The sequence below is a fragment of the Triticum aestivum genome, chromosome 7A (assembly GCF_018294505.1).
Source record: "Triticum aestivum cultivar Chinese Spring chromosome 7A, IWGSC CS RefSeq v2.1, whole genome shotgun sequence".
Classification (NCBI taxonomy): domain Eukaryota; kingdom Viridiplantae; phylum Streptophyta; class Magnoliopsida; order Poales; family Poaceae; genus Triticum; species Triticum aestivum.
Window position 1 is genome coordinate 89,491,410 of NC_057812.1, and position 14,620 is coordinate 89,506,029.

Consider the following 14,620-nt stretch of genomic DNA (forward strand, 5'->3'; position numbering starts at 1 on the left):
GGTTACCGAATGTTGTTCGGAGTCCCGGATGAGATCCCGGACGTCACGAGGAGTTCCGGAATGGTCTGGAGGTAAAGATTTATATATGGGAAGTCCTGTTTTGGTCACCGGAAAGGTTTCAGGTTTTATCGGTAACATACCGGGACCACTAGGAGGGTCTCGGGGGTCCACCAAGTGGGGCCACCAGCCCCGGAGGGCTGCATGGGCCAAGTGTGGGAGGGGACCAGCCCCAGGTGGGCTGGTGCGCCCCCCCCCCCCCCACAAGGGCCCAAGGCGCCTAAGGGGAGGAGGGGGCAAACCCTAAGGGCAGATAGGCCTTAGGGCCCATGTCTGGTGCGCCTCCCTCTCCCCCTCCCCTTGGCCGCCCCACCAGATGGGATCTGGGCTGGCCGCCGCCCCTAGGGTGGAACCCTAGGTGGGGGCGCAGCCCCCCCTCTCCCCCTATATATAGTGGAGGCAAAGGAGCAGCCCATAGACGAAGTTTCTTCTCTTGTTGGCGCAGCCCTACCTCTATTTCTCCTCATATCTCGCGGTGCTTGGCGAAGCCCTGCTGGATCACCATGCTCTTCCACCACCACCACGCCGTTGTGCTGCTGCTGGATAGAGTCTTCCTCAACCTCTCCCTCTCTCCTTGCTGGATCAAGGCATGGGAGACGTCACCGGGATGTACGTGTGTTGAACGCGGAGGTGCCGTCCGTTCGGCACTAGGATCTCCGGTGATTTGGATCACGACAAGTACGACTCCTTCAACCCCGTTCTCTTGAACGCTTCCGCTTAGCGATCTACAAGGGTATGTAGATGCACTCTCCTTCCCCTCGTTGCTGGTTTCTCCATAGATAGATCTTTGTGACACGTAGGAAAATTTTGAATTTCTGCTACGTTCCCCAACAGACTGAACATCGGTAACTATCGGTCGGCTGGTCAAAACATGCGACCGGATGGAAATTATCCAAGTGTAAGAATGCACCCAGGTGGAAGCTATCCGAGTGAAAAAATGTGGCCGAGTAGATTCCATCCGACTGAATTCCATCCGAGTGATATTCATCCAAGTGGATTCCATCAGAGTAAAAAGGTGCGCCCGAGTGGAAATTTCATGCATCTGGAAAGTCAAAAAGAATGGCGTGTTAAATCACCAAGTGTTGCAGCGGTTGAGTCGGGAAAAGGCAAGGAGAAAATGGATGCCGACTCACTTATCTTGGGCACCGAAATATTCGCCATACAGCAGCCGATTGTGCATAGCAATCCGACTGAGCCGATACTTGCTATCGCGCCAAAGCACTCGGCTAATGACCATGAAGCAAGCACCAGCCGAGTAAAAACGAGAGATCCTAAATACACTCAGCCAAAGTGGTGTCCTCCAGGGCTAACAAAGACACAAAAGAGGAAACTACAGAGGTTAAGGAGTCGAGAGATGGCAGAACAGGAGGCCGAGAAACAAAGGGATAAGTTGTTCAATGACACTCGACCCATGGTTCCACCAAAACAAGTGTGGAGGCCTAAACAAATACAAGATACAACAGCTTCTACATCTATCACAGCAATACCTACATCACCAAAGGAGGACGATGCAACAGATATGACATCGTCTGCGACACTTCTTACTTATCCATCACTCGGACAAATTTCAGAATCGGTGGATGCACTCGAGGAGGAGGCTGATATGTTGGACTATGAGTCTATGCCGGTTCATGAAGGTATGGATATCAATATGGTGTACTACTTACCTGCTGAGTTTCGTGCTATAGATGAAGAAGGGGAGGTGGCTCGGCTGGATTTTGGCCCTAAAAACGCAATATTCAAGAAGCCAAAAGAACCAGTAACGCATCTTAAACCATTATATCTCAGAGGTCATATCAATGGGTCGCCGCTCACTCGGATGCTTGTTGATGGTGGTGCTGTGGTAAATCTTATGCCCTATTCGGTCTTCAAGAGATTGGGTTTGCCTGATGAAGAATTGATCAAGACCAATATGGTGCTCAATGGATTTGAAGGCAAAGAGAAAACTGAAGCCAAAGGTGTGATGTATGTGGAGCTTACAGTCGGAAGCAAAACTTTGGCTACTGCATTCTTTGTCGCTGAGGTGCAAGGTAACTACAACGTCATACTAGGCCGTGATTGGGTTCATGCAAACCAGTGCGTGCCATCCACTATGCACCAGTTTTTGATTCAGTGGGTTGATGATGAAGTGGAAGTTATTCACGCGGATAACTCGGCCTGTGTTGCTTTGGCCGATGCATCGGTGGATTGGCAACATCCCAATGCTACTTGCTTGACGGGACGTGACTTATCAGAATTTGATTTTCTCAGCGCAACCAAGAATGGTTTTGTGCCCGTCTCTTTAAAGCCGAGTGAATGCAATCGGCTCCAAGGTATGATAAGTTTAAATGGATCCTAATTCCGAGTGGTTACAAAAATGTCTTGTAAAGTATCGGTCCAATGAGAACGATATGTATGAGTCTATAGAGGAGTTGGATGACATGGATAAACTTGGACAAGGTTTTACATCAGCCGATCCGTTAGAAGAGGTAGATATTGGAGATGGTTCAGTCACTCGACCGACATTTATAAACAAAACTTTGAAAGCCGATTGTAAGGCTAAGTTAATCGAGCTACTGAAAGAATATGTTTGTTTCTTTGCATGGGAATATCATGAGATGCCAGGGTTAAGCCGAGAGCTAGTGGAACATCGGTTGCCTATAAAGGCCGGTTTTAGACCTTATAAACAGTCGGCCAGAAAATTTAATCCGAAAACATATGACCGGATCAAGGAAGAGATCGGTCGACTGCTTGAAGCTAATTTCATTCGACCTTGTAGGTATACCGAGTGGATTTCTAACATTGTCCCAGTAGAGAAGAAAGGATCTGGCAAGTTGAGGGTGTGCATTGATTTCAGAGATTTGAATAGGGCTACACCCAAAGATGAGTATCCTATGCCAATAGCCGATATGCTTATTAATGATGCTTCTGGACATAAGGTTATTAGCTTTCTAGATGGTAATGCCGGATACAATCAAATTTTTATGGCCGAAGAGGGCATGTACAAAACGGCTTTCCGATGTCCTGGTTTCCTTGGTTTATTCGAGTGGACAGAGATGACATTCGGATTAAAAAATGCTGGCGCCACGTATCAAAGGGCTATGAATTTGATTTTTCATGATTTACTCGGTGTCATACTTGAGGTTTATATTGATGATATTGTTGTCAAATCGGATGCTTTTGAATCTCACTTGGCCGATTTGCGTTTAGCTTTTGAAAGAATGAAAAAGTATGGATTGAAAATGAATCCTTTGAAGTGTGCTTTCGATGTGTCAGCTGGCAAGTTTTTGGGTTTCATTATTCATGAAGATGGTATAGAGATTGATCCCAAAAAGATAGAGGCTATACAGAAGGTGGAGGCTCCAACATGCAAGAGAGATATGCAAAAGTTCCTTGGCAAGGTCAATTATTTGAGAAGGTTCATAGCTAATCTATCAGGGAAAGTTGACGCATTTACTCCTATCCTTCGGTTAAAGAATGATGCTGATTTCACTTGGGGGGCAAAACAGCAAGAAGCATTTGATATGATCAAGAATTATTTGTGCACTCCTCCGGTGATGAGAGCACCCAAGCATAGGGAACCCTTTAGACTTTACATTGCAGCAGAGGAAGGAGTTATTGGTGTTGTTCTAACTCAAGAGACTGAAGGAAAAGAGCATGCCATCACTTATTTGAGCCGCCGCTTATTGGACGCAGAGACAAGGTATACATTTATTGAGAAATTATGTATATGCTTGTATTATGCTTGCACAAAACTGAGACATTATTTAGTGCCGAGTGTTTGTATAGTAGCTTGTCAAACCGATGTCATTAAATACATGTTGCATAGGCCAATTCTTAGTGGTAGAATTGGCAAGTGGGCTTATGCTTTGATTGAATATGATTTGGCTAATGAATCTCTAAAATCCATGAAAGGCCAAATTGTTGCTAATTTCATTGTTGAACATCGGGTTAATAATAAGCATGATGTTGATATGAACCTTGTTTCATTAGTACCATGGAGATTATACTTTGATGGTTCAGTTTGTAGCAATGGCCAAGGTGTTGGTATTGTTTATATATCTCCTCATGGTGCTGTTTTTGAAGCCTCATGCCGCTTAGAATATTTTTGCACAAACAATCAAGCCGAATATGAAGCATTGTTATTCGGCCTAGAGATGTTACTTGCTATAGGTGCTACACATATTGAGGCTTATGGTGATTCGTTACTAGTGGTGCAGCAAATATCCAAAGTCTTTCAGTGTTTGGACGAATCACCTAATGTTTATCTTGATAGATGTCTAGATATAATTTCTAGTTTCGATTGCTTTAGCATTGCTCATATATCTAGACATGACAATTGGAAAGCAAATGAATTGGCACAACAAGCATCCAGATATCATGTTGATCATGGCATGTTTCATATCTCTCAAAGACCGATGTCTTGTCTTGCCAATATGGGAGAGGCCGAACCTGAACCCAATGATTCGGCCATTAACAAAAAGTCTAGTGCAGGTGACAATCCCGAATGGAGGAAGCCCATTGTTGATTACTTGTGCAATCCAAGTGAAAGGGTGGACAGGGTTGTTCGGCGTATGGCTTTCAAGTATACAATAAGAGATGATGGTCTTTATCGCTGAACCGTCGATGATGTTCTTCTAAAGTGTTTGGACGAGGACCAGGCAAGAGTTGCTATGGGAGAAGTACATGAAGGTATTTGTGGCACTCACCAGTCGGCTCCCAAGATGAAATGGTTATTGCGACGTGCTGGGTTTTATTGGCCGACTATGATTAATGATTGCTTCAGATATTATAAGGGGTGTGAAGCTTGTCAAAAGTTTGGTGATATTCAATTGGCTCCTGCTGCTATGTTACATCCTATTATCAAACCGTGGCCTTTCAGAGGTTGGGGTTTAGATTTCATTGGACAAATCCATCCGTCTTCCTCAAAAGGGCATCGGTTTGTATTGGTGACAACTGATTATTTCACTAAATGGTCTGAAGCAGTACCTCTCAAGAACATGACGCATACGGAGGTAATTCAGTTCATAACCAAGCACATTATTCATAGATTCGGTATTCCTCAAACGTTAACTACACATCAAGGTTCATCTTTCATGTCACACAAAGTCAGAGAGTTTGCCGAATCTTATAACATAAAGTTGCTCAATTCCTCTCCATATTATGCCCAAGCTAATGGACAAGCTGAGTCTAGCAATAAAATTTTAATCAAGCTCATCAAGAAGAAGATTGAGGATAATCCAAGGAGATGGCATGACTTGTTGTCTGAGGCATTATGGGCACATAGAATCTCAAGGCATGGTGCTACGAAAGTGACTCCATATGAGCTAGTATATGGTCAGGAGGCTGTTTTACCGGTGGAAGTAAATTTGAATGCTTTGAGAATAGCCAAACAAAATGATTTATCGGCAATAGACTTCTATAACTTGATAATGGACAACATTGATGAGGTTGCTGATAAACGTTTGGCTGCTTTGAATGCCATACAGAGAGATAAGTTGAGGGTGGCAAGGGCTTACAGTAAGAAAGTCAAGTTGAAGAATTTTCAAGTTGGTGATCTCGTTTGGAAAGTGATTCTGCCGATTGGTTCAAGAGATAGAAAATTCGGGAAGTGGTCTCCAAGTTGGGAAGGTCCTTTTAGAATTACAAGAGTTGTTCCCGGAAATTCATATTTGGTGGAATCAATACAAGGGGCATTGTTACCTCGAGCTCTCAATGGCAAATATTTGAAGAAGTACCACCCGAGTGTGTGGCAGGAAGCCTAAGTGGGCAATGGCCGATATACGATTATCGCCCTTAGCACAAACATGGCCGATACATAATTATCGCCCTGAGAAAAATAAATGGCCGATGGAGTGTTGATATCGTCCTTAGAACAAACACTATGCATATTATTTTTCGGCGTGCAAGCTTTGCCGAAAAACAGGGGGGCATGTGTTGACACCTGATTTTGGCAAGATACAGATTGCAATGAAGATGGTCTCAAGTGAATGAGTTTTCAGCATAAAAATATTCACGTCACCGAGTGGAACCACTTTGATGTTTCGGTTATATTCATTCGACTTTATCTTACGGACCGAAACTATACTCCGAGTGGCATAGTTCAATGTTCCGAGTGGTTTTTGGCCAATCACATCTTCAAGATAACCTCGGATGAAGGAGCACTCTTAAGGAATTGTCTTCGTCTTGTCGAGGCAATCGATTTTGATATATAAATCATCTCAATCCGAGTTCATATGCAAAAGTTAGAGGCAATATACTGCAGACTGAACCTCAACGGAAATATGGCGCGAGGTGCCAAACACTTGTCTGATAGGTTGCACGAGTAATTCGGCCATCAATACGGCCCTGAATCGAAAAACCTTCAACATGGAAAAGTTTCGTCTCGTCGAGCCGATCGATTTTCATATATAATTCGTCTCAATCCGAGATCATATGAGGCCTGGAGAGACAAATCAAGATCGGGCTATGTTTTCAGTCGGAAATCCGAGTGAAAAGTTTACCATCCGAGTGAAAGTTTACGGTCGAGTGAAAGTTTACGGTCGAGTGAAATTTTACAGTCGAGTGAAAGTTTGCTGACTGGGTGAACTTATTATTATCCAAGTGAAAATGTAGTCATCCAAGTGAAAATATCATCATCCGAGTGAAATTGTCATCCAGGTGAAAATATTCCGAGTGAAAAGATTACCATCGGGACGAAAACTTGCCGATTGAATAAGATAGTGCCTTCCGAGTGGAAATATAGTCATCCGAGTGAATAAGATAGTGCCTTCCGAGTGGAAATATAGTCATCCGAGTGGAAATATAGTCATCCGAGTGAAAGATTGTCTTCCGAATGAAAAAGTCCAATCGGACGATCCGAGTGAAAGTATCTAATATCCGAGTGGATGAGCTCAAGTCCGAGTGAAATTGAACATGTGCTCGAAAGTTTATCAAAATGACCTTGGATGAAGAAGTGTCCAATACAGAAGTTGTGCGTATCATCAAGACAGTAAATTTTGATTTTGGAGTCATCATCATCAGAGATAATATATAGCCTACAAATTCACTACGAGACTCGGATAATCCAGTCTACTGCAAAACCGAGTCCGACCGGAAGATAAAGATGACCTCGAAAAGTATTCAAGATGGCCTTATTTGAAAAAATGATCAACATGAGAGTTGTTCGTATCGTCGAGGCGCACAAGTTTGATATTTGGGCCGTCTCGATCGAAGATCATATGCAAGCCCGGCGGCCCGCGCAAGAAGGAAGACAGAGTTTGGGCCAGATTCAGACTGAATCCGAGTTGGAATAGAATTAGGACTCTAGGACGTGAATTGGTGTAATTTTTCTTGTAAGAAAAGCCTAGATGAATCCTTTACTTGTACGGGAAGTCCAGCCACCTCTTATATATGTTGGGGGTGACGGCCGATTGAATAACACACAATCGAACAAATCAATATACTATTTTTTCATCTATGTTTTATCTCTCCACCGTTTTTCTATCTCGTTCTTCGCTGTTCTTCGTGTTTGAGAGCTGCGAATCCCGAGGCTCTAGGGGCGAGCGAATCGACCTAGGGCAGCCCATAGCCGCTGCACTCCCTGACGGGGTCCCTCCGGGGGGTGTGGGGTTTTCGGGTCTGCAAAAGCGTCCGTCGACTGTCTTGCGTATCGCGTTGTTGGTCGGGTCTCCTTTGACATGAGCTGCGGTGCATCACCCCCGGCGTCGAGGGTACACGTGACGTGTTCGTGTGTCATATCCCCATTCTCTGTATAGAAGAAAAGCCCCTCTAGACATGGGAATCCATTGGTACACTGTGAGCCTTCCTACTATGCTTCTCATTATACGCACAGAATTAAAAGGACAAAGTGAGTAAGCCTCCAACCCAATGCAATGGTGCCCTCAATAATGGCAGGGTCGCAGATAAATACTCCCTCCATTTCAAAATAGATGACTCGACTTTATACTAACTTTGTAGTATTATGCACATAGACATACTACTGCGTTATGCACACATGACACAACAGGGCAAGTAAAATTAAATACCCACCAACTGATACTGCCACGAGGATTTAGTTCCCATTGGCCCCGGCCTTTAAAAGGCGCATGTGTCCATCTTCATTTGCAACACACACATGCACACGGTGCTCCCTCTCCCACCAGTACCATCACCATATAACTTCTAAACATCATGATAGCTCGAGATTTAGTCTAGCCCATAGCTAATTTGATATTCTATATGATGCTATTGTGGTGTGGCCGTGTGGGTTGGTTAAGCATTTCATTTGGTCTCATAGTTTAGGATCTGGTTTGATTGCCTCTCCTTTCTTTTTTTAGGTTTTATAAGCATCGATGTCTTGTTTGTGGTGACCCCGACTCTAGATCTATTTGGGTGAGTTTTGTTTCTCAGTGATAAGACTATCATATAGGCGAGTTCTTCCCAAATGTAAGATTTCTCAAAATTGATTGGAGTTGGAACTGGGTCACAACTAGGTGTTGGAGGCATCTAGGAAGATTTAGGAGTGTTGTACTTTAAAATGTCAAGTGGCATCCTAAGTGCTGAATCTATGTGTTTTCCACCTACTTCTATGGACTCTGTATAAAGCTGAGAGAAGATGACATCACGTGAATTATATTGAGCGAGTATGCATGATGGTCTAGTAATAAGATTACTGAAGCTTGATGTGTTGGTTGTTTCTAGCATTGTTCCCTTTTTGTGCTCTCTCGTGAGATGTTCGGACTTTCAAACTTAATTTGCAATAAAAGTAGGTTGAGTGCATCAGCTGATCTAGAGGCCAGGGGCATTTCCCCCCTCCCTTAGGCTTTGTTCGGTTGCCTCATGGTAGAATCCACGTGTGGTTTCTAACCTCCCAGGGATTTGATGATCCCCGCCTTGTCACCCAACCCCCACCATTCCCCATCCATATGAAATCCCTGTGTGCATAACCTGTTCGGTTGCTCCCCTGGTAATCCATACACAAAGACAACACTGTTCCATAGAATTAAAAGACCACACAACCTACACGTTTTTTTGCAGTACAAAAATATGACAGAACATAAGAGAAGAAACTGTACAAGATATACGGATGTTACATAATTTATTTATCTCAAATAAACAGTAAAATCGGTGAAGATATAATACAGATGTTACATAATTTATCTCAAATAGACAGCAAAATAATTCTAAAAATTCTCAGTTGTCCCAAACTGGAATCGGTCACTTTCAGAGTATGGTTTAGCATCTCTGCAAAATCATGCAAGACATAATACAGATGTTACATAATTTATCTTGCCGATGTCGCTTCTGTAGTGACTGATGCACTGCATTGGCAATAAAGGCAGTTAGTCCATATCAAAGGACTAATATGAGAGCGGAATACATGAACAAAGAAATAAATGAGATGTCTTACTTTTGGCAATCAAAAATCAAGTGAGCAAAGAAATACTGACAAGATATATGTTGACCAGCTAGCAAAAAAAAAAGATCAAATGGACAGCAACATCGTATCCATATGCACCAAACAGATCACAACTATATGGTAAAAACTTAAAACACATGCATTGATCCAGGCACAGAAAATTAAAATCTTTGCTTAGTTATCAAACAGCATCGGCACGATGAGAGGCATCAACAACCATAGTTAAAAGGAAGAATAGTTAACAAGTTGCAGTAGTTATAGAACTTTGTTTTATTATCATCAACAACCAGAATAAGAAATGGACCTTTTGATGTGAGCTAGTTGAACCATCAGCTTCAGGTTACTAGATGAACAAGGCAGGTTCATGTGAGCTAGATGAACATGCGAGTCCCAGTAGGGGTACCATGAAAACCAAGGTTGTACATCAAAACTACATGCTAGCAACGGGCATATTAAATAGAAGCAGAATTTGAGTACCTGACTTATTCCTTTTCATCTCTCAGCCACATAAGAGTAGTCTCTGGTTTGGCACTCATGAAAATCTCTCGGTTCTCGGGGATCTTGAAGACTCGGAAAGTCTTGACCTCTTCCTCAGGTGTGATGTCCATTGTTTTCAGCAGATCGATGCAGTTTTTGATAGAGTACTCATCCACAACCCTTGGCTTATTCCTCTCATCCTCCACCTGCTTCGCCCTTATTTCCAAGTACTTCTCCATCATTGCAGCCACATCACCATTCGCTCCCCTCCATCTCTTTGATTCTTTCTCTTCTCCATTTCTTGAGGGTGCAGTAGCCAAATTTGGTTGAGTTTGTTGGGGCTCCACATCAATGTTTTCTTGCACGTACACCTCCTCAACATCTTCATCAATCTGCACCCTTTCTCCTCCAAGATTCTCACCATCAACTGATGTTTCTCCTTGATTCTTGCCAGCTCCTCCAAGATTCTCGAGATGTGGTTGGGTTGAGCAATGTGATGACTCGATAGAGGTGAAGTTATATGTCCCTTCAGCAGTTTGGCCTACATGTTAAAGTGACAATCAAATATAAGATTTCAAACTAAAAGAGTAAACAAACATAAAACAATGACATGAGTATATGAATGAGCTCAAATTCTTCAACAACTACAATGTCTAGTAATGTCAGCTATTAACATAGCTCTCAGCTTACCAAAAAAGAACAGTTTGTAGCACAGATCTATTGACCAAGAAATAATAATCTACAGTAATATGAATAAGGAGAAGATTAAAACAAGAGAATTAATCTACCTTGTCCTTCACGATGCTGCCCAATTCAGGGTCTTGCCACAGCTGTGAGGCGACGAAGCTAGCCTCTAGAAAATGAAGACAAAATGCAGATTTAGCTATATTTTCGTTATGTACAGACTGCACTATGTGTATTTAGATAATCAAGAACAAGAATCAAGAATAGATGATGATCACACCATGAAGAGAACAATTTATTTAATATACCAATGATCATACCAAAAGTATCTTATGTTCAGACATCAAAACAATTTAGAAGTATGTGCTCTGCTGCTAACAGAGATTAGGTTCATATACTATATTTTGGGACGAACATCATACTGTACTATCAGCAGCAAGCAGCAAAAACAACATGCATTTTTGTTCCTTCGGATTAGTTAGTCCTTCTTTATACCAAGAAATAGACTAACAACAACAACAACAACAAAGCCTTTAGTCCCAAGCAAGTTGGGGTAGGCTAGAGGTGAAACCCATAAGATCTCGCAACCAACTCATGGCTCTGGCACATGGATAGCAAGCTTCCATGCACCCCTGTCCATAGCTAGCTCTTTGGTGATACCCCAATCCTTCAGGTCTCTCTTAACTGACTCCTCCCATGTCAAATTCGGTCTACCCCGCCCTCTCTTGACATTCTCCGCACGCTTTAGCCATCCGCTATGCACTGGAGCTTCTGGAGGCCTGCGCTGGATATGCCCAAACCATCTCAGACGATGTTGGACAAGCTTCTCTTCAATTGGTGCTACCCCAACTCTATCTCGTATATCATCATTCCGGACTCGATCCTTCCTCGTGTGGCCACACATCCATCTCAACATACGCATCTCCGCCACACCTAACTGTTGAACATGTCGCCTTTTAGTCGGCCAACACTCAGCGCCATACAACATTGCGGGTCGAACCGCCGTCCTGTAGAACTTGCCTTTTAGCTTTTGTGGCACTCTCTTGTCACAGAGAATGCCAGAAGCTTGGCGCCACTTCATCCATCCGGCTTTGATCCGATGGTTCACATCTTCATCAATACCCCCATCCTCCTGCAGCATTGACCCCAAATACCGAAAGGTGTCCTTCCGAGGTACCACCTGACCATCAAGGCTAACCTCCTCCTCCTCACACCTAGTAGTACTAAAACCGCACATCATGTACTCGGTTTTAGTCCTACTAAGCCTAAACCCTTTCGATTCCAAGGTTTGTCTCCATAACTCTAACTTCCTATTTACCCCCACCCGACTATCGTCAACTAGCACCACATCATCCGCAAAGAGCATACACCATGGGATATCTCCTTGTATATCCCTTGTGACCTCATCCATCACCAATGCAAAAAGATAAGGGCTCAAAGCTGACCCCTGATGCAGTCCTATCTTAATCGGGAAGTCATCAGTGTCGACATCACTTGTTCGAACACTTGTCACAACATTATCGTACATGTCCTTGATGAGGGTAATGTACTTTGCTGGGACTTTGTGTTCCTCCAAGGCCCACCACATGACATTCCGCGGTATCTTATCATAGGCCTTCTCCAAGTCAATGAACACCATATGCAAGTCCTTCTTTTGCTCCCTATATCTCTCCATAAGCTGTCGTACCAAGAAAATGGCTTCCATGGTCGACCTCCCAGGCATGAAACCAAACTGGTTTTTGGTCACGCTTGTCATTCTTCTTAAGCGGTGCTCAATGACTCTCTCCCATAGCTTCATTGTATGGCTCATCAGCTTAATTCCACGGTAATTAGTACAACTCTGAACATCCCCCTTGTTCTTGAAGATTGGTACTAATATACTCCGTCTCCATTCTTCTGGCATCTTGTTTGCCCGAAAAATAAGATTGAAAAGCCTGGTTAGCCATACTATCGCTATGTCCCCGAGACCTTTCCACACCTCAATGGGGATACAATCCGGGCCCATCGCCTTGCCTCCCTTCATCCTTTTTAAAGCCTCCTTGACCTCAGACTCCTGGATTCGACGCACAAAACGCATGCTGGTCTCATCAAAAGAGTCGTCCAGTTCAATGGTAGAGCTTTCATTCTCCCCATTGAACAGCTTGTCGAAGTACTCCCGCCATCTATGCTTAATCTCCTCGTCCTTCACCAAGAGTTGGCCTGCTCCGTCCTTGATGCATTTGACTTGGCCAATATCCCTCGTCTTCCTCTCTCGGATCTTGGCCATCTTATAGATGTCCCTTTCGCCTTCCTTCGTGCCTAACCGTTGGTAGAGGTCCTCATACGCCCGACCCCTTGCTTCACCAACAGCTCGCTTTGCGGCCTTCTTCGCCATCTTGTACTTCTCTATGTTGTGTGCACTCCTATCCAGGTATAGGCGTCTAAAGAAATCTTTCTTCTCTTTAATCGCCTTCTGGACATCATCATTCCACCACCAGGTATCCTTATCTTCGCTTCTCCTTCCCCTGGACACTCCAAACTCCTCTGAGGCCACCTTACGAATGCAAGTCGCCATCTTCATCCACACATTGTCCGCATCCCCTCCTTCCTCCCAAGGGCCCTCCTTAATGACCCTCTCCTTGAACGCCTGAGCTACCTCCCCCTTGAGCTTCCACCACTTCGTTCTAGCGACTTTAGCCCGCTTATCCCGCTGGACACGAATCCGAAAGCGGAAGTCAGCAACCACCAGCTTATGCTGGGGTACAACACTCTCTCCAGGTATCACCTTACAGTCTAGGCACGCACGCCTATGTTCCCTTCTCGAGAGGATGAAATCAATCTGGCTAGAGTGTTGGCCACTACTAAAAGTCACCAGATGTGATTCTCTCTTTCTAAAGAGGGTGTTGGCTACAATCATGTTGTAGGCTAGAGCAAAGCTTAAGACATCGTCTCCTTCTTGATTCCTGATGCCATAGCCAAAGCCCCCATGCGCCCCTTCAAAACCTGTGTTAGATGTACCCACGTGGCCAAGAAATAGACTAACGATTATACTAATTCTGTCGAGAAAAATAAAATAAACTGATGATAGTCTAGGAAAGTGCACTGGCTTTGCGTACAAGTCCAATAATGCAAATCGAGATGGTGACCCTAGAGACAATCCTCTCCCTCTCTCTCGACATGTCATCTGTCTGTCTAACCACAAAATTAACACTGAGGCTGGAGTACTACCCACAAATCACAACAGACATATACAAACAAATTACTGACACCAAATTGTACTACTGACTCCAATACAATTTACTAACAACGACATATCAGAATAGGTAATCTGGCTAACCTTCCTTTCTTGTTTCTACCTATCTAAATAACAATTGATGGTAGTTCCTAGGAAACCCCAAGAAAGTCTCGACCTTGACGACCACATTCTGGAAGACAGATCAAGATCCGGCTAGGTTTTCATGAAGGGGGCGAATCAGTAATGCTAGAGAGAAAGACAATGGGAGGGGGAGGAGGAGGGAGAGCGAGAACCAACCAGAGATCTCCTCACCTACAGCAACCACTCCAGAGCTAGGGTTCCGGCCGCGGCAAGGGGGTGGCAGGGGAGATGGGACAATCGGAGCCAGGGTTCCGGCGGGCTTCGTGGCGGCTCGTCGAAGCAGGAGGGCGCCCTCCTCATCCGGGCAGGTTGCGCCGCCGCTGTCCACTAGTCCCCGCCGCCTCCGCTTCTGTCGCCTCGCTCGGGAGAGATGAGACGAGCGCCTCGCTCGGGGATTCCTTCCACGGGGTGCTGGTCGATGATTTTTTCCACATGGGTTTGGGGAGGTTTGGGCCGGGGAAATACCACACAGGGCTTAACCGAACGAAAGAAAACTGGGTGGGCCGGGTTTATTCCCCGGCGGGGTTAATCCCTGCAGACCCGCGTGGATTGGACCCAAAACCTCGCGGGGTTGGGCGTAACCGAACACAGCCTTAAAGAAATCCTAACTGCTAAATGTAAACCGAAGGCCACTCGTTCAGTTCAGAGTTCATGCAACTAGCAGCGAC

At 44.4% G+C, this 14,620-nt stretch overlaps 1 long non-coding RNA gene across 2 annotated transcripts; it reads right to left on the bottom strand.

Moving 5' to 3' along the window:
• Positions 1-8,973: 8,973 nt before the first annotated feature.
• LOC123152530 (uncharacterized) lies at positions 8,974-14,375 on the bottom strand. Of its 2 annotated transcripts, none has more exons than XR_006476225.1 (4): positions 14,109-14,375; positions 10,702-10,766; positions 9,914-10,454; positions 8,974-9,338 (listed from the first exon to the last, which is right to left on the bottom strand). It is a non-coding gene; the product is annotated as an uncharacterized lncRNA (long non-coding RNA). The 2 variants fall into 2 exon arrangements; XR_006476224.1 differs by having other exon boundaries at positions 14,124-14,369.
• Positions 14,376-14,620: the final 245 nt, after the last annotated feature.